The 24,136-nt window shown below is 40.6% G+C and overlaps 1 protein-coding gene across 1 annotated transcript in view; it reads left to right on the top strand.

Annotated features, from left to right (window-relative positions):
• The window catches only part of LOC111871549 (neuronal acetylcholine receptor subunit alpha-7), a 452,324-nt gene that overhangs the window by 18,131 nt on the left and 410,057 nt on the right, over nucleotides 1-24,136 (top strand). The window lies entirely within an intron of this gene.

Raw genomic sequence — 24,136 nt, 5'->3', positions numbered from 1 at the left:
GTCACGTATCCTGGAATCTTCACTATTTTTCCGTACGGCCATTGCGTAGTAACGGCTGTTTCCCTGGCTCTACAGTTTTTGCTTAGAGCAACTACTCCACAATATTTTCCTAATTTCCTTATGTAGTCACATAGAGCAGTTTCATAAGTTTCCTTTTAACGTTTCTTATCACGTTCTGTTTTTGAATATACGTCACATATGGTTATTCCGGAACTGGCTCTTATTGATCCGAAGAATTTGAAATAGCTGCATTTTGTCTTTTACTTCTAAATCAGTCTTGCTTCGTATAAGAGCTGCCATCCCTACTTGAACCCCCAACCAGGAGGGCTAAGAGATAGCCCCTTATTCTGTCTCCATCCGCCTCCGACTTGAATGCTCCTAACGGCATAACACTCGGGATCATCAGAGCTCTGAAGCCTACCAATTACATCATGTTAGAATGTAAAACAGCACAGAGACCGATCGCAATTCATATTTACCTTCAGTTAGAATGCAATAACTAGTAAACAATTTTGAAATATTCATGAGAAATGTAGCATTCAATATTTAAGTAGACCATGAATATGTTTAAAATTTACGCACGAAGAATTCTCTGTACATTTTATACATTACTAAACACGGACACTCGGCAGTGTAAAGATTCAGATTGAGTCTGAAAGATGTAACATAGTCGGAACCTGAACTGGTGGAAACACTGTACAGAAATTCATCGAGCTGAATTGCATACGGGCGCTAATTTGCAATTTATAGTTACACCATATTGATCGAAATATTTCAAGGAAAGTAGGCGTCATGAGCGGTTCCCAGAAGACCTTGTTCTTACATGAGCATTCCAGTAATTCTGTACAGCTTGCGCGCGCGCCTCTTTCTCTCTGGGGGCACATTTCATGTTTTATGGACCTTCCCTTTACAGCAGTCTCCGCGTTGCAGTGCTACGTGTGAATACACTATACGGCGCCATGGTCCCGATTTTTATTCAGCATGTAAAATCACAGGGATACGAGAACAAGTTAGGAAATATTCTCATGCCTTAACAATTCTGGCGTGTCCAATATGTTATTGCCTCAGAAAGGATTGCGGCAGGGGAATTTGAACACCAGCATCAATCCAACCGTTCTCGAATTGTGAGATAACACTGTATAAGACTTACTTGATTCATTATATCGAAAACCGCGAAACTTACGGGGCGCGTGTACTGCACATAAAATGGATGTTTTGTTTTTCCCTACAGCTTCTGTTCGAAAAATGTTATTTCCAATTTTTATGCCTATTTATCGAGTTCTGTCTGAGATTAGCGCATAAACTCCTGTAGATATTCGGTAAATTGTTCCTATTGTTGTCAGACTGTAACGAGAATTGAATGTGTCCACAAATTTACATGAAACTCCCTAATACTGAATTTCACGGATCCTATTCAGATGGCCTGACTTTGTTACATGCAGTCAGACGGGTAGACAGGCGCGGCAAAGCTAATGGTGGTATTCTTGCGAGTGTTTGTTGTTGAATGCGCCAAAACGCTATTCCCATCAGACGGAACTGAAGAAACTATCAGCACGCGTCGAATGTGCAGTTTAGTTGCAGAAAGAAGTAGTGTTGCCTAGTTACAAAGGAGTAAACTGTTCTTGGAAAAGAGAGAAGAGCAGGACCTGTTTTCTTGTATTTTGTGTAACGGAGTCCGGCAAGGCGGTGCTGCGATCTGCCTTGTTGCTACTGAATTTAAACAGATGCCTTGAAGCCACCCAAGAAAAAGAAACACTGACACTCAGAATACGACGTTCGACTAGAAACAAAATTACAATCGATAACGTAATATCAGCACTAGACAAAAATTATGCTTTCTTTGATGCTTTTTATGGTTTGAGAGTGGAAATGTATGGATTTTAATGTAAGAAAATAAGATATTTAAAATCTTGAGGAGCGACTTAGAAAATGTACGAGAACAAAGAATCTATAACATTAATCTCTCCACGCTTTAAAGTATGAAAGTGGAACGTGAACAATGAAGACCGAAAACAAATTTTAAATCATAGTTTCTGAGATGACATATACAAGAAGAATAATAAAATATAGACTGGAATTTACAAGGGAAACGAGTCCTTCTGTACGGAGTAGTGACCGGGGCTGTATTAATATATGCTTATCTTTCCGCCGCTGGATTATATCCTGAGCCATTTTCTTCCAGTCTTCACCTTTACAGCTCATTTCTATAAGATTAATCTATGTCCGTTTGTCATTTGCTACCTGCTGCCTTTAGGTTTTCCTATTGTAATTTATATGTATTTCTCATATCCGTTAAGCGTGGCGTTCTCATATAGATAACTGCGTAATTGAGGTTCTCATAACGTCTTCTCGTCTCGATATATTAATAGGATGATGAAATAAAGCAGTGTGAGTTGGGTGCGGGGTTTATTGAAGAGCTCAGTGACGCCAAGCTTCTCACCAATGGCTTTGCTCCATGGCGACAAGTCTGAATCACCGTGACACATATTATCGGCTGCAGAAAGAAATTACGTAGGTAAGTCAAACATTATCCGCACTCTTGTTTTTCCAATCCATATATACAAAAGTTGGGGTTGAACAAGTACTTCATTTTTCTATATAGTCTCCTCCCTTTTCGATGCACTTGGTCCAGCGGTCCAAAAGCTTGCTTATTCCCTCCACGAAGAAGGTTTTCGGTTGGTTGCTCAACCATTTATGCACCGCTTCCCCCACTTCTTTGTCCGCAGAAAATCAAAAACCTCGTAAAACATCTTTGAGCGGTCCAAAGTGATGATAGTCGGAAAGGGCGAGATCTGGGCTGTAGGCAGGGAGTTCCCGCAACTCGAAACCCAAATGGTTAATGGTTTCAACGGTCTGGCCGTCCTTGTGTGAGTGTTCATTGTTGTACAACACTTCCTTCGACAATAGGCCACGGCGTTTGGTGCGAATTGCTGGCTTCAGATTGTTGGCCAGCAAATCACTATCTTGCACTGTTGATCGTGCACCCTTTTTCCAGGTAGCCTTGTAGTATAGGCCTTTTTGAGTCCCAAAAAACGGTTAGCATCACCTTTCCCACGAAAGATTGAGTCTTGAATTTCATCTTCGTTTGCGATCCCGGCTGTTTCCACGCAATGCCCTGGCTTTTGGGTTCTGGCTCATAGTGATGAACCCACCGATGAATTTCAGCCCCTGACACACCTTCCAATCAGAGAAAGCCGATCACTATTCTTTGTTAATCATTGGTGCACACTGCTAGCAGAGCGGCCATGTTTACATTGTCACAGCATCAAGGAAAATGATGCGATCAAGGTAAAACTTCGATCACATGACCACAGTAGTACCAACTCTAACAATGCATGCGTAGGAGGCAATGTGACAAACCTAAAGATGTGTTATGGAGAAAGTGCGGATAATTTCTGACTTACCCTCGTAATTTTTCGTGTTTGACAGAATATAGAGAGAGGGACTCTCCAAACCAGTAAGGACGTAGAGACCAACTGCAAAGTATTGTGGTATGTAGACCCGTTGATAGGCAACGCCTTCGAAAGAAGCACCTATACGATAGCCGTTACCGAGCAACGGCTTCGCAAACAAGCATGTATAAAACAATTGGAAACAGCAACCGAGGAATGGTGTTTTCTGTGCGGTCCATGCCGAGATGTTATAAGCAGGACAGTTAATGAGAGTCAGATAGTTGAGAGTTGACAGCTGGAGCAGTGAGTTAATTGTGAGACAGTTGTCAGCCTGAAAGAAAGTGAGCATATAAGCAGAGGACATTGTTGAGAACCGTCACCAGGCAACGAGTGGTGAAGACGTAGCAAACCGAGAAGACTTTATGTGTGCTGTAGTTACAGTGATCACTGGAATGTGTAACTGAGTTAGACTGTCGTAGTTATGTGTTGTTTCGAATACGTTCTCTGAGTGTTCAGTAAATCCAATTACCAAACCAAAACCCGTCTAAAGGAAAAAGAGGTAAAGGTAAAGTAATCCCTGTGCTTCACCTATTAAGCACTACACCATGAAGACGTACGGGGGACTGGATGTAAAGCTTCTTATTTTCTTGACCTCGACACTAGCTGGAGGTGAGTGGTCAGTTTCACGTCCCGGCTGCTTTGCCCCCGGCGAAGGAGTCCCCGGTATCCATTCTATAGGAGGTTGGATGGATCCCAGAGCCGGTCTGGATAACACGGAGAAGAGAAATCTTGACCCTGCTGGGACTCACACTCCGAAACCTCGGTCGTCAAGCCCTTAGCCAGTCGCTATACCGACTACGCTATCCCGTCTATAGTCGCTCTAAAATCTTGACAATATATTTCAGCATTATGATTCACTGGTTAATCATTTAATTCCTAGGGGCATTGTTAGATGTGTGACCTTGTCGTATTAGTAGACTGGTTGTGTGCTAACGTAAGGCATTGTCCTTGATACTCTACAATAAGTTTCGACCTTGTACAGGTAAGATCATCATCGGGTAGATTATATACGAAGTTCTGCTTTGTTTTGCTTTTAGTTCATTATTATAACATGTTGTTTAAACTTGATTAAAATTAGGTAAAATTATTTGCGGAATTTTGTTACGGTTAATTAAAACTTATCTTTCTAATTTATAATTTGCGTTGCTAGTACTTCACAGTAGAAGGTGAACAACAGTGGAGCCTAAAAGTTGCTCACAATATTGTATGAATATTTTAGATTCCTGTTGCACTGCTTAATCATTTAATTTGAACGGTCAGTCTGAAGTTGCAAACTTCCTATCGTGTTCGCTGTTTAATAATTTAATACGTTGTCAAGTATTCTAGCAGCGTCTTTCAATGTGGAGTACTTAAAACTTAAAAAAAATTAAAAAATAAAAATTTTTATTAATTATAATAAAACTCAACAATAATTTAAAATTAATTTTGACCAAACTTTAACAATATGTTATAACAGTCATATAAAAGCAAAGCAACGCCGCTGTTACATCTGTCAGGTGTATGCGTGATTATAGAAGGGGTTTGTATTTGTAATTCAATTTATTGGCCACTTACACGTTGTAACTACAAGTAACTACACTAACACTATCGCTAATTCACTCACTCAGCAGTTAACTAGAGTACGCACTAACTTTTTTCAGTCTGCTTTGTCTTCACTAGTCGTTGTTTGGTAATGATTTTCAACGGTGGACGTTCCCCTTCTTCTGGGTTCCCGAACTATCCCCTTGCCTCAGTTATCGGCCTGTAACAGCAACAGCTGACAAGAAATGAACCAGAACAGTGCTCTAGATAACTCACTCATCCACCAACAAGTTCGCTCCACTACACTCAACTCAACTGTACTAACTGAATTGAACTCGGTCGGTCGCGTTATGTAGCCTTGGAGCGGACCGCATAGAGAAAACTACTTTCAACAGTACTTCCATCGTTGCGCGCTGGCCGCTACCTAATACCGGCCGTTGTTTCGTTTTTTTTTCGCGGTCGTTGCCTAGTTGCTGGTCTATATGCCACAATATATAATCTACTTTATCATGAACTTAAACAACCACAATACATGATAACGTTAGCACGCCACCGTCTACGAACAATACAAGAAGTTGGGAATTAAACTGTTGCAGAAACAAGAAACAACTTAGACTACTGGCAGCAGCATATATAAGGAGCCGTAAAAGGCACAGTTCCTGGGCAGCAACTTGACCATGACGACGATGATGGTAATACGGGAAGAAAGAATAACAGCAGATTGTTCCCAAGGCTGAGGGATCATATTCCTCCAATATGCTTCAGCCACCTCCAAGACTGTACGGTGTCACAACGTAGGAGTTTATAAGCGGAATCAAAACCGACCGTTATTACTGAGACTGAGTCCAAGGAGCCTGAACTCTCGGTTTCAGTTCTGTTGTAGTGTAAAGTAATTGAATTGACAGACGCTCTGAAGCTACAGATCTGACAGCCAAGTCACGTTTGATGCCGATGTGCAATGAGATGTTTCCTATTCGCCTCCTCTGCGATTATTAAGTTTGAATATGCGAAACTCTGGATCTGAAAACACAATTCTCTGCATTAGACTCTATATTAGATTAGTAGTGACTTCGTAACAATTATTGAATTTTGGAATATGTTGCTCATGCAATTTATTATTTAAATGTAAGTAAATAGAAGGGGTATTTCGTCTACCAAGCAGACATCATGTCTCTCGAGGTATATTCATGCAAGAACAGACACTGAGTCTCCAAGAACAATATCTGTGGAGCAGAGCCTAATACCAGAAGGGTCTGAAGCCAACTAGAGGCCTGCTCCTCGTTCTAGATGGTAATGCTGAACCTGAGTTCCCAACTCTGAAGGAAAATATAGATCAAGAGTTTGTGTTTGTGTATGTTGGACTAAAGAAATGACGTAGTAGGATTGGGTAAAGTTAAACAGCGAGGATACACCGTTAAACACTAATTGTTGTAGCAACGTTTCGATAGCAGCGAGCGGAATGAACCCTTCGAGATGGTACTCCCTATCGAGTCCGCGTGAAAGTTATAAGAGTTATAGGAGAAAGACTCCGCTGGTACACCCGTGTGGGGGCAGGGTCGAATACCTCCACCATGACCCTGCGACTCGTTGGAGGCGACGAAGAGGGAAGTCTCAAATCTGAGACAGTAAAATATGGTAGCGAGTCCCTTGGGACTCGGATCCGAGAAAGACTACGCTGGCAAGGGCCAGTAGCATGTAAAAAAGACAGACCCGTCCTATTCTCAAAGAGGGCGTCCCACAAAAAACAAAACCGTAACGTTCAACAGTAATATATATCTGGCCATGAGCCCCAGACGGGGCTCGACATCAAGACTTACTGACTGACTGACCGACCGTTAGTCGCAGTGTGACTTGGACTTGGGCTGGCAAGGGCCATCATCATATACAGAAGACAGACCCGTCCTCTCGTCAGAGAGGGCGCCCCACAGAAACAAAACCGTAACTGTCAAACGGTAATAATTAATATGGTCATGAGTCCCAGGTGGGGCTTGACACCAAGACTTACTGACTGACTGACTGTCAGTCGCGATGTGACTTCGACTTTGACTTGAGAGGAGTGCAGTTTGTAGCTGACCTTAGGCTTCGAGGCAGTAATCGTGATTGTGAGTATTTGTACTTGTAAGTGTAGAGGAGATTGGTATAAATATATTCGCTAAATCCAAGACCTGCGTGAATTTTTTGTCGCGTTACATAGGCAATACTTGACAATACCAATGCATTGTTATGTTAGATTCCATACTCTTTTGTTGTTACTTGACGTCCATCTGTCGTAGCTTTAGCATTTTTAAGAGAACTCATTCGTTTCGGCTTATAGGCCTTCATCATGAGTCTCCCACACATAAGCCCACGTGAGTTATCATAAGAATACATATTCTTACACTGTTATAATATGTTTAATTTCTTTTAGTCATATAAATATCTATGCCAGTTATCTTGGTAAGGAAAGCTTCTTAAAATTTTCAACGCTTTCACATTTAGAAGCTTTTTTTCTGATGTAATTTGTTTCAAGTACTAATTCTTATGTTTCAAATAATCGCTTTTAAATTTTTCAGCTCTTCAGAAATGATTTGACAAAGGATTTTTTCCAGTCAGTGTCTAAGTCGTTCAATGTTCCAATGACAATATCATGATATAAAAACGATTAATAGATACTTTGAGAATGCGATAAAGTTCAGACATTTGGAAACGACAGTAAAAATTCACGAGGAAATTGAGAGCGAGTTAAACTCGTTCAATGCTTTATACCATTCATATAAGAACTTCTTATCTTCCATCTGCTCTCTAAACGCGGAAAAATATAATATATATGAAACTATAATTTTACCTGTAGTTTTGCATGGGTCTGAAACGTGGTCTCTGATTGGAAGCACATACACTAAGGGTATTTGGGAACAGGTTTCTGAGGAGAGTAACTCACACTCTTCACCAAATATAATAAGAGTCAACAAGTCAAGGAAGATGAGATGGGTGTGGCGTGTAGCTCGCATGTAGGAGGAGAGGACTACATAGAGTATTTTGGTTGGAAAGCCAAAAGAAAAGAGACCGCTAGAAGACTTAGACATTGGTGAGAAGATAATAGTAAAATGTACCTTAGGAATGTAGGATGGGGTGATATGAATTGGATTAATCTTGCTCGGGATGGGGACCGGTGACGGGTTCTTGTGAACATGATAGTGAACTACTATTACAATGTGTTTGGTCAGTATCAATACATACAGACAATACCATTACAATGTCATGAATATAATATCTGAGCCTTTAACAACTACAGCGATGTGCATGAATATATCAAATTATTTATAAATTATTACATTTAGTTTATTTAGGAGTGTGGTTTAAATGGACTTTGTTAAAAATAATATAATTTTATATGTCTTCTACTTCCTCTCTTTTAGCAGGTATTGTAAAATATATTTTGGAATCCTATCAGAGTTTATCTTGTTCGTGTATGTTTTTTCTAATTTCTATAAATTTTGTTGTTTGGGGAATTTTTATTTCATGAATTGTTTCCTAGTTTATTTTAAAATTAAGAAGAATATAATTCCAGCCGTTCTCATGGAAAACATATCTGCTGATACGAACATTCTGTCGTCAGTTTTTCTATTGTCCGCGATTCACTTCAATGATATAACAGCGGTCTAGCAAGTGTCTAACAAATTCTTTTTCATGTACGTCTGGGAAGTAAGGAAATTCAGAGATCTGATTTATAATTGCCGTTCACGAAATAGAATTTAAAATTAGATACATGCACACATACGTGTTGCAGTTTTACAAATGTAAAACTTACGATGTAAAAATTTGTTTTATATGCTTTTTGGAAAATTTAATATTTTGGAAATTACAATAACAAATCAATTTATTTTTGCTATATACATTTAAACTTTAACAGATAAGCCCATGTCACGTGTCATGCATTACTTCCTAGAATTTCTCTGCATAACAGTCAACAATATTTATTATACGTTACAAAATCTCACTGTAAAATTGTTCTCATTTTTGCACATTTCTCTTTACTCTTCCTGATGTTGCAGGATGCGAGACATAGGAACTGATTATGTGAAATGGGGAATATTTTTTACTTTTTATATCTGTCGATCTCACCTAAGGCTCATTTTTAACCCTCACAGTCGTGCCAATGAATCGTGCCCGGCATTCCAGTTCCGTTCAGCTGAGTCACTCTATACGTAATTCCAATAATTGCTCTCAACCGACTAAAGCACATTGGTAGCCACTTCGATCACCTCCTTTAAAATTAAAGCCCCATTTCGTCCACAGAGTGTGTTTACATTTCTCGTGTCTGAATTAACAATGATTATTTTCTTTCACAGCACTAACCGACGCAGTATGACTCTAGTGTCTTTTTTTTTTCCTTGGCACTACAGCCCCAGTGGGCCTAGGCCTACCTCCATTAACGTCTCTGTTCACTTCAGTTTTTCTAGACCTTACACATTCGGTAGGACTCCTTGGGTGGGTGATCAGCTCGTCGCAAGGCCTCTACCTGTACACAAACATCCATGCCCTGAGTAGGATTCGAACCCACGATTATGGTTTCCAAGCGAGCGAAGACAGTGCATGCCTTAGACCACTCGGCTACCGTGACCGGCACTTTAGTGTCTTAGGAACTTAATTTTTAAATATATTATTGGTATTTAATTAGAGCTTAAAATACTTGAAATATAAATAGGATCTGTGTGTACTCATAATTACCAGAAAATTGTTTTGCTGCCTTAAGGGGGCATGGCAGTGGAATTTGTCTGGTTCCTGGATTCCAACCAATAGGAACTTCATTCTATCGGTGATGTTTACTCGTATATGTGTCTTCACGGAAATTTTCACACGCATTTTCCGATATTATCCCTACAGAACCGCGGTAGCGTAGTTGATTGAGACGCTATGCTACAAGCCGGAAGGTGGCGGGATCGAATCCCGGTGAGGTGGATTTTTTCAATTTACCTAGTTCTACCAGCCGCTCTCTGGTCCTGGGGTCGACTCAGCCTCTAATAGAATCGAGTACCAGGAACATTTCCTGGGGCTAAAGGACGACCGGCGCGTAAGACTGACATCCTTACCGCCATCTGTTACCCGATTGTCTAGAAAATGTAGGAGCCTCGACGTCTCACAACTATATGGAGCCCCATGACCTGTTATACGGACAGATTCACTTTATTTTCTACCTTTATCCCGTGCAGAACAAAATGCAGAAACAATGTTTAGACCCGAGGGAAAGAGTGAGAACTAATGGCCAGAGAAAAGTGAACAAAGAGGAACCTCGTAATTTGTAGATCGTCAAATGTTGTTAGAATATCAATTCAAAGGCAATGGGGACCGTGGGCGTAGAAAACAAAAAGGGTGGTTGATAATACAAAAATTTTAGCCTGACAACTCGAAGAGAGTGCCACACTTGAGAGACCAAGTCAAGAAGGAAGAATATTCACAATGTTAATAGGAAGTCCGTCGAGTGTAACAATTTTTAGGTCACTTCTTTATCACTTTATCTTTATCAATGAAACAATTCAAAATAGGAAGAATATTATTAAAATTATTCTCGAAGCTATGGGGTATGTGGACGTAGATTGAATTGAACTTACTCAGGGTAACATCCTGTGGCAGGACCTTGTAAACACTATAATAAACCTTAAAGTTCAAAAAAGAGTAGTGAATTTCTTGAGGAGCTGAGAGAGCACCAGCTTATGAGGAAGGACTATGATTTCATGGAACTGTCAGAGTAGATGCTCAAGTCTCAGCAGTGCAGGGACGTAGTGGAGCAGATTGAATCAACTGAAAAGTCCATGAAGTGAGTCCTTCAGAAAACACGGAAAACGCTGTAAATCTTACGTAGACTTTTTTAAAAACTGTTTTGCAAATCGTAGCATGGTAATTTTCCAGAGGAGCAGATGAAACTGCCATAAATCTTACTATAAGATATTATCGGAACATCTGAGAAAAACCACTATAAACCTCATTCCTATAAAAGAAAAACATCATAGACCGATGTCGGTTCAGCTAAGGAAAATAATGTAAGCTGTAGGTGGGAAGGTTTCTAGGAGATCAGAAGAAAATCATGCAAATCTTAGCAAAATTTATTCCTTGAGCAACTCCAGACCTAGATCTTAACATATCCTGGAGCAACTAAGAAGCAACAGAGTAAATTTTACGGCAGGATGTGTCCAGAGGAGCAGAAGAAACCCACTGCATATGTTAGTACCTGAGGAGAACCACTGTAAAATTTAGCATGATCTGAGATCCTGTAGCAGCTGAAGAAAATTTTCCTGCAGCAGCTGAATAAAACCACATTAAATCTCAAGGTAACAGGTTTCTAGAGAGCCAGAAGGAAACCGACGTAGAATACCTTGTTTCTAGAAGTGGTGTAGAAACTCGCTGTAAACCTTAGCAAATCATATTCTTAAACAACTGAAGAAAGCCACCTTAAGTCTTAACACAGTCTGTGTATGGAGCATCTAATAAGAACGACTGTAAACTATAGCATAACATGTTCTTCAGGCAGATAAGGAAATTATGGTAAATGATAACATGTCAAATAATTTTCAAGTTAGATTTTCTAACGGCCGTTCCATGGCTCAGGCTGTTAGTTTACCGGCTTCCTACCGCGGCCGCACGGGTTCTAGCCCAGGTCAGGGGATGTGTGATTTGTGGTGGACAAAGTGGCATTGGGCAGGTTTTCTGCGAGTACTTCGGTTTCCCGTACCAATTCTCATTCCACTGTCTGCTCCTCAATCATCATCTATCATCTGGGGCTGATGCAGTAGGCCAGTTATTGGCCGACATACAGAGTGAACGCAGTCTCAACCCAACCCAAGGAACTTAAGAAAAACTAGACACCTTCTAGGGAAGAAGATGAAGTCCATAAAAATCGTAGTATAACTGGTTACTGGCCTGAACTCGAACTAGGTTCCTCTCAAATCGGAGTCGGACCCGTTACTTCTGAACGTATCGGAGAGGAGTATTGGGCTTTATACGTAAGTTTCTTGTGTGGCATCTGATGTACCAGAAATGAAAGAAATTTTGTGGCTTGGATGAAAGCAGGAATTTTGAAACTAATACGGAGAGAAGGGAAACAGATGCAGGAAGCTGAACACATAACATCGAGCTGTCCAGAGACAAAAGTGGGAAGTGAATATTACCCAAAATGTAGCAAAATATAATAATTAATTATTGCAGAAAAGTTAATAAATTATATGTACACTACACACATATATAACATATGAAAATATTCAGATAGAATTAGACATAAATGGTTTAATACAAGGCAAAATTAAACTATAAATAGTGAAATAATGTAAATATTGATAAATTTGGAGGGGAACTTACACCGTAACATCCAGGTGTTAAACGGGACGTAAAATAAATTTAACTGAATATTCTATTCTATTCTGTTCTATTTTAGTATTCTCTATTTTGTTCTGTTCTATTATATTATATTCTCCAATGTTCTCAACGTTTCTACATATGTCTCCATTTCTTGATTCCCCAATATAGAGCGTGGTGTTTGTTGCAATAAATGCATTGCCTGAGATTTTGTCCCTTACTGGTCTACTTAATAGTTTCGAAGCTAGTGATAGCCCCATTTTATTGGGCAGTTTAGTGAGCTGTAGAAAGGGGAGGAGTTGGGCGGTGCGGGCAAGATGTTGACAGGTAATTTCCGGGGAACATGGGATCATGGTTTTATCAACCCCAACTGTCACAATTTTAATCTCTCTTGGTTGAAGTGGCGTCTGGGGTTACGCGGAAAAAGAGGGGTCTATTTATCGGCTTTTCTTTCTACACTTGCTTTTGTTTCGTTTTATCTTCCAACTTCCAGCCTTCTGCTTAACCCTCCTCTGATTTTGTCCTCTCTGCCAAATTCGCGTTTCTGCCTCGGCTAATATAGAGTCGGGTAAGTCAGACATTATTTCGAAATTTTCTGGAGGCTCCCAGGAACACCGCGAGATACCTCATTTAGGATTACTGGTGTCCCGACCGAGATTCGAAACAGGCACCTCCAAAACACAGATAACATGTGTTACCGCTTGAGCCAGAAGAGAGAGGAAAAAGCAATATTGAATACTCGACTGTAAAGCAATGAATCAACGATGCAAAAGCATAAGGGTACGAAGCAAATTGCATGGACCGTTTTAAAATATCTATCTATCTATCTATCTATCTATCTATCTATCTATCTATCTATCTATCTATCTATCTATCTATCTATCTATCTATCTGTCTGTCTGTCTGTCTGTCTGTCTGTCTGTCTGTCTGTCTGTCTGTCTATCTGTCTATCTCCTGTTGCTCCCACTTGGAGCATAGAGCATCCATGAAACGTTTGGATTCACTTCAGTTTCTTAAACTTAGACAGTCGGTTGGACTTCTTGAACTGGAGGATCAACGCTACATAAGGCCACTACCTACACAAACACAGAATAAACGCACACACACAGACATTCGTGCCTTGAGTGGGATTTTAACCAAATCCCAGTGTTCGAGCGGGTGGAGACATTTCATGCCTTAGACCCCTCTGCCACTGTGATCGGCTAATTAAGAAGTAGTGTAAGAAAAATAAACATGAAATTCGCTAAAATTCACACAAGATGAATCTGAAAGTATGAGGAAATACTGTGTAAATACTGTCAATGTAACCAAGATTAGAAGTATGAAATCAAGTACTGCATAATCATTTTTGATGAGTTGTTTGACGAAGAAACAAAAAATTAATTATAGATATCTTATCGCAGTATGCCACGTTGTGTTGTATTTCCAGTTGTATTTATTCCCGTTAGCACAATTTTTGTATAGATATACTATGCGTTGAAAAACAAAACTTTGTAGTTAAAGGACTTTATGATTCAACAAATTTTGGCAATTTAACAATTTTAAAATTTAACTTTTTAACAAGGACCCATGTGTCTGCTTGTGGCACTATGCTACAAGCTGAAAGTTAGTGGGTTCGAGTCCCGATGAGGTGGATTTTCTTCAATTAAACCAATCCTTTCAGCCGCACTATGGTCCTTGGTTTGACCCTGCGTGTAATCGAAATGAGTACCGGGAATCTTCCTGGGAGGTAAACGACGGCCGGTGCGTAAGGCTGACAATCTTACCGCCATATGTTAGCCGACTGTCTAGACAAAATGTGGGATCCTCGACGACTGACAACCAATTGACCTTTACGGCCTGCTACAGGGATAGCTTTATCTTTTTTACGCATATGATTGCATTACACTCCAGTATATGGAACCAACACAAAATATTCCCACTGTAAACACTGGCAGATGTAAGAATGAGTACTGTAGCCCACAGAGAATATGCATTCCTGAAGATGACCGAAACATGCAGTTGGCAATTAACGGAGCTGTGCAGAGGTTGTGCTGACCGCAATAAGAGCAAAAACGAGTTCTTGAGTATGAACCAAAAGGACGCGGATACATAGAAAACCCTTCTATGTCATGCAAAGAGGAAGTGAAACCAAAACAAGCTTGTTTGCCTATAACACGCCTTGAAGAAAGAGAGGAAAATAGAAACAGAAAGGCAGCTGCAAAGTTATAGGTTTTGGTGCTCTGTAGCATTCTGTACCGGAGACGGCCTCTCATTGTCAGTCGCCTTTCGCCCCACTCTATACCCTCCATTTATACCTAATTTGCCTACCTACGTTCCTAATCTGGTCAATATATTTTCTGTTATGAAATTTGAAACGCAATTTTAGTGACGTAAGCATCATAAAAGGAAGATGTTTCTACACTGTCAGTGTTAACAAGTTTGGAGACGTGTAGCATAACAATTATCGCGCGTTCGCTTTGTTATTTTATATAGACTTCCTGAATAAATAATGAAAGAATGATGAGCTAAAATACTCCGTAGCCTGTCGTCTGCAAGAGAACTATACCGACTGAGCGACCGTCGCTTGTCGGCGAATTTAGTGCCAACTTTTGCGGATAGAGGGTGTCGCGTGGTCAGCGCAATGGTACCCCACGGCCGTTAATCTCAGTTTTCTAGACCTGAGCCGCTATTTCCTTGTAATAGCTCCTCAGTTATCCTCACGAGGCTGAGTGGGTCCCGTTCCAGACCCATTACATCTCAGAAAATCTTGTAGGGCCGGGAATCGAACCCGGAACCTCTGGATCTCTAGGCAGACGCCTTGACCACTAGACCACAGAGATGCAAAAAAAAAAAATAATAAACTGACAAATTCAAACGTTTCAAATGAATACAGAACAAAGACATACCAATGCTTAAATCGTGATAAGGATTAGTTAGTGACTTTGTTAATTTCGGAGCATAATCGGAAGATCATTATTGACTGATGATTATATACAATTCAGAAATGTAAGCGTGAGTAACAATTCTGGATCCTTTTAAATTCCTTTACATTTATTTTTCTCAGAGAAGGGTGTAAGGAACATAGAATGTGGGTTTTATATTTCTCTGCAAGCTCATTCGAAATATTTTCGCTCCGATGTGCATTTAGCGCCATATGATCCCGATGAATTCAAACAAGAATGCAGATTTTCGTGAAAATTATCCGTTATTTTTGTCCGTTTATGTAGTCTGTGCTGCTGACATTGTCGTTAACTGAATCATAAATAAATAAATTAACAAGAATTTGAATGTAACGTCACATTAAAGTAATACCTGACATCGAATTTCATAACTATCCTGTCAGTGCTTTTCAAGGTGTTTCACGTGGACCGAAGCTCTGAAGCGTATTTTTTAATTTTTTTTTTTAATTTTGTAGCTAGATTAAATTTTATTCCTTCTTATTCCTAGTCATTTAGCCGGTATAATTCAGTGATAGCCTAATGTACCTGCTTTGAGTCCAGGCTATGATCCCTCAGTTTATGAAGTTCGTTGTTATAAAAAAAACAAGTTTCCTGTGTTTCGCTTTTATGCTACCTTGACCCACCTCAATTCAATTCAAAATCTACTTCTTTAAGGTCCATATTAATATTATTCCTGATATAACCTGCATCTTAATATTTCCCCCAATTTCTTCTAAGCGGAGTCTCCAATTAAATTTTTGTATGCATTTCTTATTTTCTGTATGCAACCTCGTGTCCCTTCCAGTTTATTATTCTTGGTATAATCAGCTTAAGAGTATTTGGTAAATAATAAATTTTATATTACTTTAGTTTTTTGTGGCGTTGGCTTTAAGAATTACTGCCTTCTGGGATGTGACGCCATCGAGCGCCTCCACCTTCCGGGTATTGATCTTCTAGATTACATGGCGTGATATCCCAGGTAAAGCTAATCTCAATAAAATCGTTTTTTCCATATTATTTCATTTTTTATTTTCCTACGTAACTACATCTCAGACTCATCTACCCTCTTTAGTACGTTTCTCTAATACTCTTTAATCTACGTTCTCACAAGAAATTAAACACAAAACACTGAACTGTACAGGTATTTAGGCTATGTTATTTTTGCGCGGGGGTAAGGCTGACTCGCTTGTTATTTGGACCGACCTCAAGCGGTCCCATTGTGCTGACCCCGGATGATAGACGGAAGATGTGGCGTTGCTGCAATGATAATTAGCCAGGGAAATTGAAACACTCGAAGGAAATTCTACCTCTATCCATTATTTGAGCAGCGAATCCCGCGTGAACTTCCCTAGTACTGAATCCGGGCCTCTGCAGCGAAAAGCCAGCGACTAACTACGTGAACTATCGCAGAGACCCTTCAGGCTATGAACTGCGTAATACGAAATAAAAATGTAAAATAATACAAAGAAGAAGAACAAAGAGACTTTCTGGCTCCCTTTACGTTTGTAGTACGAGGCAGATGTGCGTGCGTGCAGATGTAGGAAGTATGACATGAAGATAAGTGGCTGTCAGCCCTGGAAACGAAGGTCTTGACTTTTCGCACGGAAATGTTCACTTGTCTTCCAGAAAAAGAATGATTCCCTTTTATTACTCTATAAAACTGTAAGCTGAAAGCATTTAAGAACTTTTGGCTTTAATAGTCTGATAATTTGTTCTCTTTAATTTTATATTCATTGTTTCACACTCAACGAAGAAGGAATAAGTAACAATTTTGGAAAGGATGAATTCTGAAAAACAAAACTGTAGTGATGATATGAAAGAGTTTTCATGCAGCTTACTTTTTTTGTTCATTTCCTTCGCTTCTTTGTCCATTAATTTATTTCTTTGAATCACAGTTCATGCTTCACTATTTCCGAACAGCTTAACCTAATGGGAACGCTCTAGGTTTTGTATTCCGGCGATACTTGGTTCGAAACTTAGCCGGGACACTGGCTATACTAATGTGTGTTGGTTTTCCTCAGTCCCTTCAGGCACGTGCCATAATAGTATCTAAATTATGACGTGATCACTTCCTTCCAAATCCCTGTATAATCTCGATACTGCTATCGCTGTTGAATAACCATCCACAAAATTTGAATTGTCTTGGAAGAAATGAATTCTAACGACTGCTAACCTGTGTGTACAAACGCCTTAGTAGGATTCAAACAATCGTGTATAGCCACGTAACAAATAAATAATTCACCAAACCCGTACAATTTGCGAGTCCAGGGTAAGAATTAATTTTGTTGAGTGCAGACGTTCTCATCACAGCTCTGGTCTCTATGTTTTCTTGTCTGAGTTCCTGAAAATCTGAGCAACTATATCCTTGGTCTGTTTCTAAGGGACCTAACTGAGTAGGTGTCTTCCTCCCTTTCACCTGAGGATGGAAACAGATCCATTTTCCGAAACGTCATGTTTTCTATTCTCTAGAACAAGGGTCTCCAAACTACGGCCCGCGGGCCATATCCGGCCCGCAATGTGATTTTATGCGGCCCGCGAAAGAATTGTGCAGAAATGCGCCAGTTGAACTAATTGTCCAATGAGTACTGGTAAAAAAATACATAGATTTCAAATTCACTAATTAAGATTGTGTTTAAAATATATTGATATTCCATATTATGTTAATATTAATATTATTCACAATTTTACTAATTCTGGACCGTATACTGCGCGGTATTTCTTCGTACTTTTTCGGCCTCGATCGGCAGTGTCACTTCGTGGCAATGTAAGTAGCGCGAGCAGTTCGTTACTAGCCGTCTTGTGCACAAGACTTCTTGCAGTGGTGCAGTGTAATTGTAACAGATCATCATCACCGCCGGTGTCGTACTTATTACCTTTTTTGTATTAAAGGCAACTTATGCCCAGTTTTGCTCCAACTGTTCCGAGAATTGCTGGCGAGGAATGTTGATAAGGCTANGTTGTCATTAATATACGATAATTTATTCTCACGTACTTTGTATTTAGTTTATGAAATTCTGTGCTTTCAATAAAACTCATATACCTAGAGTTATTAATTTCTCATTTTATCCGGCCCGTTGAAAGTGCTGAATTACCTAATGTGGCCCGCGTTTCGAAAAGTTTGGAGATCCCTGCTCTAGAATATCGGATGATGGAGCAAGTCCAAAAAACAATTAATTCTGTGTAATTATGCTTCTTTGTTATACTTCACACTTTAATTCTCCTGCCGTCTTACGAATACGTACATATCAACTTATGTCATTGTTTACTGTAATGATAAAGCTGTTCATACACTTGAGCACCAGGCTGGGATTGCCAGTGACGGAGTAGTACATCGCTGAACATCTTAACCTCAGCATCAGATGGACATGAGCGGTCAGTTTCACGCTCCAGTCGCTTTACACCATTTACATATTTCGCCTCCCACGTTTCTAAAGAATCGGCATTTGCAAGATGGACGTATCAGAGACCAAGGCGAGATGCGAGGTCCAGTTAGAATAAGTCGATACGTAGCCGTTCGCGAATATTTTGAAAGCGTACGCCCACTCATCGAGGTGTCCTGATATTCTTTTCATGCCTGGTGTAGCGATGACGGGTTATGAGGAGGTGTTAACAGCTGCATGGAAGGATTTTCCTTTGCAGAGAGAATGGAGGTTCACCAGATTCCGCACATAGACTTTCCAAAAGCCAGTGTGCAAGGCGCCAATGGCAACAAAAGTCCCATCGTTGAGGGCAGAGTCTATAATGGGAAATTTAAACTGTGTTGCAGAGCCATAAACGGCACTGACATACACCACCTGAGAGCGGGTAAGGAGCAGGCGTAAGTGCGTTTCCTGAAAAGTTTGTCGTAAAGAAGAAGAGACGGAGAAACTTGACGGCCGGGGAAAATGGCAAATCGCTGTTATAAAGGTACAGGTTATAATCCCCGTATACGTGAGAGATGTACTCGTATATACAGAGAAAGTATATCTTCTGCAAAGCCTAGAAGATTAATGGCGATCTGTAACGTTGTTCTATTGTGACCATTCTCCGATACTTGCAATATCTTCAACATAGATACTCAGACTAATGGCCAACGACGCCGATCATACTGCTGGTCTGATAGCGAAGAGAGTCGCACTTAAGACCGATACGTGTGGCATTTTATTTTCTTGTTGACACAGAGCAGAAAACGCATTGCTGAGATGAATGCGGGAGCGAAAGTCACGGAGAAGGTCGAGAGGAACAGTGGGAGCAGACTCATAAGCCTCCATCGGTGTAGGCTTCTCCACAAGTTCTTGAAAGGCTTCCCCCATCGAAGTTGATTGAGAAGATTAATCTCACCGTTCCCGCACTCTCCGAAGTTGTCACTCAACTGCGCACAGGATTCGAAATATAGGGGCGGCTTGACCCTCGCTCGTACTCAGATCCTTCTATGACTGTCAGAACTGGGACTTCTAGCACTAGAATTAGTTGTATTTTGCGAAGGAGCAGTTATTTGCCGCTACTCTTCCCGGTTAGTGGGGATACCTTTGAATGGAGACGGAATAGACCAGTCGTATAGCGACTAACTACGGGCTGAACGACCGAGGGGTCAGAGTTCGAGTCTCGGTAGGGTAAAAAATGTTCTCTTCTCCACTTCATCCGAACTGGCTCTGGGGTTCACCCAGCCTTCTATCCAATGGATACCGGGGGTAAAGTTGCCGGGGCGTGAAGCTAACCACTCACCTCCAGCTAGTGTCGAGGTCAAGAAAATGTGGATCTAAATATCCATTCTCCCATACGCCTTCATGGTATAGTGCTTCATTAGTTAAGCACAAGGACAACTTTGCCTTTGAGGACTGAATGGCCTCGCTAGCATGTCATCAAGGGAGTCACTTGTCACATCTCCACAGACACGAGTGTCTCTCGACATACTCAGACGTAAGATCGGAGCCGATGAGAGTAGCTTTGAGGAGGGTGTCAGCCAATTTCTACCTTTTTCAAAACTTCAAATGAAACCGTATCTTTCTACAGACATATTGCGTTCCTAAATTTCCGAGAAATGATAATCAAATTCTTTCTGGATATAAAAAGGATCTGTGTTTCATATGCTTTTCTACCTGTTCTTCAGTTTAAATTCAGTGAATTTCTGTCATGCCATGTTAACTGTAACAGTTTCAGAACAGATTTTGATGCGCACTTCAGATTCTTCTTGTAACGAGGAGTTTATGGGGCACATTTTTCTTTATTGCTAGTGGGGTGAGACTAAGTCTCTTGTACTGCGACCACTTCTGGCCTATTGTACCAGCCCCAGATAATAGGTGAGGGTGATTGTGGAGCAATTGGTGGAATGAAGATTGGCAGGGGAAACCGAAGTACTCGGAGAAAATCTGCCCCAGCGCCACTTTGTCCACCACAAATCCCACTTGACCAGACCCCGGGATCGAACCCGGGCCGCCACGGTGGGAAGCCATCGACTAACCGCTTCAGCTGTGGCGCGGCCTTATGGGGCACATAGTAGCCATAACGAATGCCCCCCCAAATAATAATAATCAGCCTGCCATGGGCAGAATAAAGAAGGGATAGACTGCGTGGGCGAATGCGACTTCAGGTCCAGCCCTCGCGTCTGGACTTACAGAAGGACAGCGAGTAGAGTCCACTCAGTGGAGTTCCCCTTGTGGAAGCATAAGTTAGAATTCTCACCGAAACTGTGAGAAAGTGCCACGGGAAAAGAAATATTTCCACTGACGAGACGAATGTTCCTCACTGTATGGGACCTTAGACTCTAAGAAATAAATAAACAAAGGAGAGGAAGAACATAAAAAATGTTGTCAGAAACGCAAAGTGGCAAAACCAATATGAACAAAAATGTGATGGGTATGGAAATTGTTCTGGTCGGCGTTCAGCATTCTAAGGGAGCCAGTGACGAAGAAGAACCTGATGATTATACGAGTAGAAGCAGAAAAGTGGTAGGTGAAAATGAAGGAAAGGAACAGTTGAAAGCCCCCTTTAAATCCCTTCCCCTTAGGATGAGGACGAACCTACCTCTAAAGGTCAAAGCTACTATTAGCTAACTTTATGATGTTGTGACATGACACCTGAAAGCCGGAATAGCGGAAAGAATAAAGACAGACATTGCTAGGCAATGACACGTAAACAGGTGTCCACTCCAGCGAATAACGACACAACAATAGACGCGGTGGTTCTTATGTGGTCATTGCTAAGTACCTCCTCGGTAAATATGTTCCCGCCCTAGCGGATATGCACGCAGCAATACTCGTAGAAGGAACATTGGGAGCGATATTTCCCTACGCCCTCCGTGCCGCGGCTATATATCGAGGACAAATGGGACAGTAAAATATGGTCATGAGTCCTGCGGCACTCGGACCCGAGAATGACTCTGTTGTCGAAGGCCAGCAGCAGTTGTAAACGACAGATCGTTCTCTAGTCAGAGATGGCGCCCCACAGAAAGAACCAGCAACTGTCTTGCAGTGACAAACACTGGGTCTGAACACTAGATGAGGTTTAACACCGTGACAGACTAGCCGACTGACCGTCGGTCGTAACATAATTTTAGCTTATGAAGTTAGTCAGTCATGAGTAACGAGTCAGAAGTTGTAGGTCGGAGCTGACGGTTACAGTCTACAATGTTGAGTTCCTTTGTTAGACGCCGCTACAAAACGATGACTAGTGAGCTCTTATAATCGTTTGTAATTAGGAGTTAAAAGCGTTCAACGAATTCAATAACAGGCCCAAATTCTGTGCCTGGCCACTAACATGTGGCAATTTTTTTTACCCATAGGTTTGCTGTCGAAACGTCGTGATATTCAAATCCAGTTGCATGTGATTTTCTTGAACGTTCTTATTGGCGTATTTGAAAGCAAAGTTGAATAACCGTGGAGAAAAATATCAATCTTTAACCTTCTTATAATATGACACGAATAAATGAATTGATGTTTTAAATTAGCATCCAGTTGCACTAGTATTGTTGACTTCTGCACATACGTAAAGAAGCGTTGCATTTAAGACTGTTGGTACATGTATATATAAAATATTTAAGTACGTTTCATTTCAACAAAATGTAATTACCGTTACCAGAATACTTTCGTTCTAACTGAAACATAGGCTTCGTGAAATCTATAAAGAATGGATGCATTGCTCTGTTATGCAAGTATTCGCATGTATTCTGCAGCACCTGACGAATATAAAAATTGTGATCGGTAGTTGTTCTATTACGTCGAATCCCACGCCGATGATCCTCAATAATTTTTTATGTGCATAGACTTAACTTTGAGGACAGGATACTTGATACAAAAAATTGTATGACGTTGATAACAGTGATATGCCTCGATAATTATTGCAATCGATTTATCTTCATTCTTGTAAATAGGTGCAATATTAAAATCCTACCAGTGCCAAAACAGCTCTGCCTATTTGCCGAATAGAATTATGAGCTTATGGAAATTAATGTCTATATTTTACCTCAATTCAGCCGAAATGTCTTCTATACATGTGGGTTTATACCCTTTAAACTCTCGAAGAGCAATTTCAATTGGAATAGGAACACGTATTAGTGGTTCGGCTGCATATACGTATGTCTACTAACCCCTGAATTCGTTAGCTGAGAGAAGTAATTTTCCTACATACTCAAAATATCATGGAATTTGGAAGCAGATCGCCTTTCTCATCCTTCACCAAGTGAATGCTAGGTTAGTAACAAGTCTTAAATTCACTAATGCCTCTACGTAAGTCTCCGGGACAGTTCTTACTGTTTGTCGCTCAATGTCATTAATTTATCCTTTCAGACATTCCCTCTATTCCTGAAATATTAAATATCTTAATTTCTTATTACTTTAAAATTATCTCCTTTTAATTCGCTCGGATGCAGTAACCATCGCAGTCACCTATACATGAATACCCTCTCCTGTCTGTCAAAATATGATCAGTCTGATTGTGTGTCTTTCCATCAGGATACACACACACACACAAAACAAACTCCTTGACTTGAGTCCGCAAGCGAACTATACCGACCGAACGACCCCCGTTTGTCGGAGAAGTTACTGGCAACTTTTGAGGATAGGGTGTCGCGTGTTCAGCGCAACGGATCCCCACGGCCGTTAATCTCAGTTTTCCAGACCGGAGCCGCTATTTCCTTGAAATAGCTCCTCAATTATCCCCACGAGGCTGAGTGGACACCGTTCCAAACCCACTACTTCTCAGAAAATCTGGAAGCGCACAGGAATCTAACCCAGGACCTCTGGATCTGTAGCGAGAAACTCTGACCACAAGACCACAGATGAGGTCAATATATATAGATGAATTTGTGGCTATTGCGATGTTGGAATGTTGTACTCTTGGCAATAAAAGTTTTGGCTGTGCAGATGTTCACGACTTCTTTCCAATATTGTCACTAATGTCTCTAAAACTCTCGTTCCCACTTGCAGGTATGAAAATTCTTTCTGTACCTAATTTGGCATTAATATCTTCCAATGAATTTGTTATGTGGTAGTTAGGTAACTCGTGGAATACTCGTTCTCACTCCTGATAGGAGCTGTCACTTATATAATCAGGTTTATTCTAAGAAAAGGCATCCCGGCGACCTCTGAGCGTTATGTGCCTCATACTGTCGCTGACAAACTTTTTCCTCGTTTTTATTTGTATGTACGAAATATACGGAACACAGTTGAAGATTCGCATTCGTCCAAATAAAAGTCTCTGTGCAATACGATAAGAAATGTTTAGTTCCACTCCCAATCTTCAAGCTGGGGAGAGTCCTCTGTTGGCTGCGTGTGACTGCTTGCTCAGTATATTCGCTGCTACCTTCCTGTTTTGAAGAACACAAAGTCGTAATTATTTCTACACATATTTGTGAGACAAGTTTGTGAGGCTATTAAGCTCTGCACTTGAAATGTATTATTTTATAATATCATATTTTCAAGAGCATTAAGGCATAATTAT

The sequence above is a fragment of the Cryptotermes secundus genome, unplaced genomic scaffold, assembly GCF_002891405.2.
Source record: "Cryptotermes secundus unplaced genomic scaffold, Csec_1.0 scaffold1066, whole genome shotgun sequence".
Taxonomy (NCBI): domain Eukaryota; kingdom Metazoa; phylum Arthropoda; class Insecta; order Blattodea; family Kalotermitidae; genus Cryptotermes; species Cryptotermes secundus.
The sequence above is the reverse complement of the archived record's forward strand: the minus strand, read 5'-3'. Positions and strand labels throughout refer to the sequence as shown.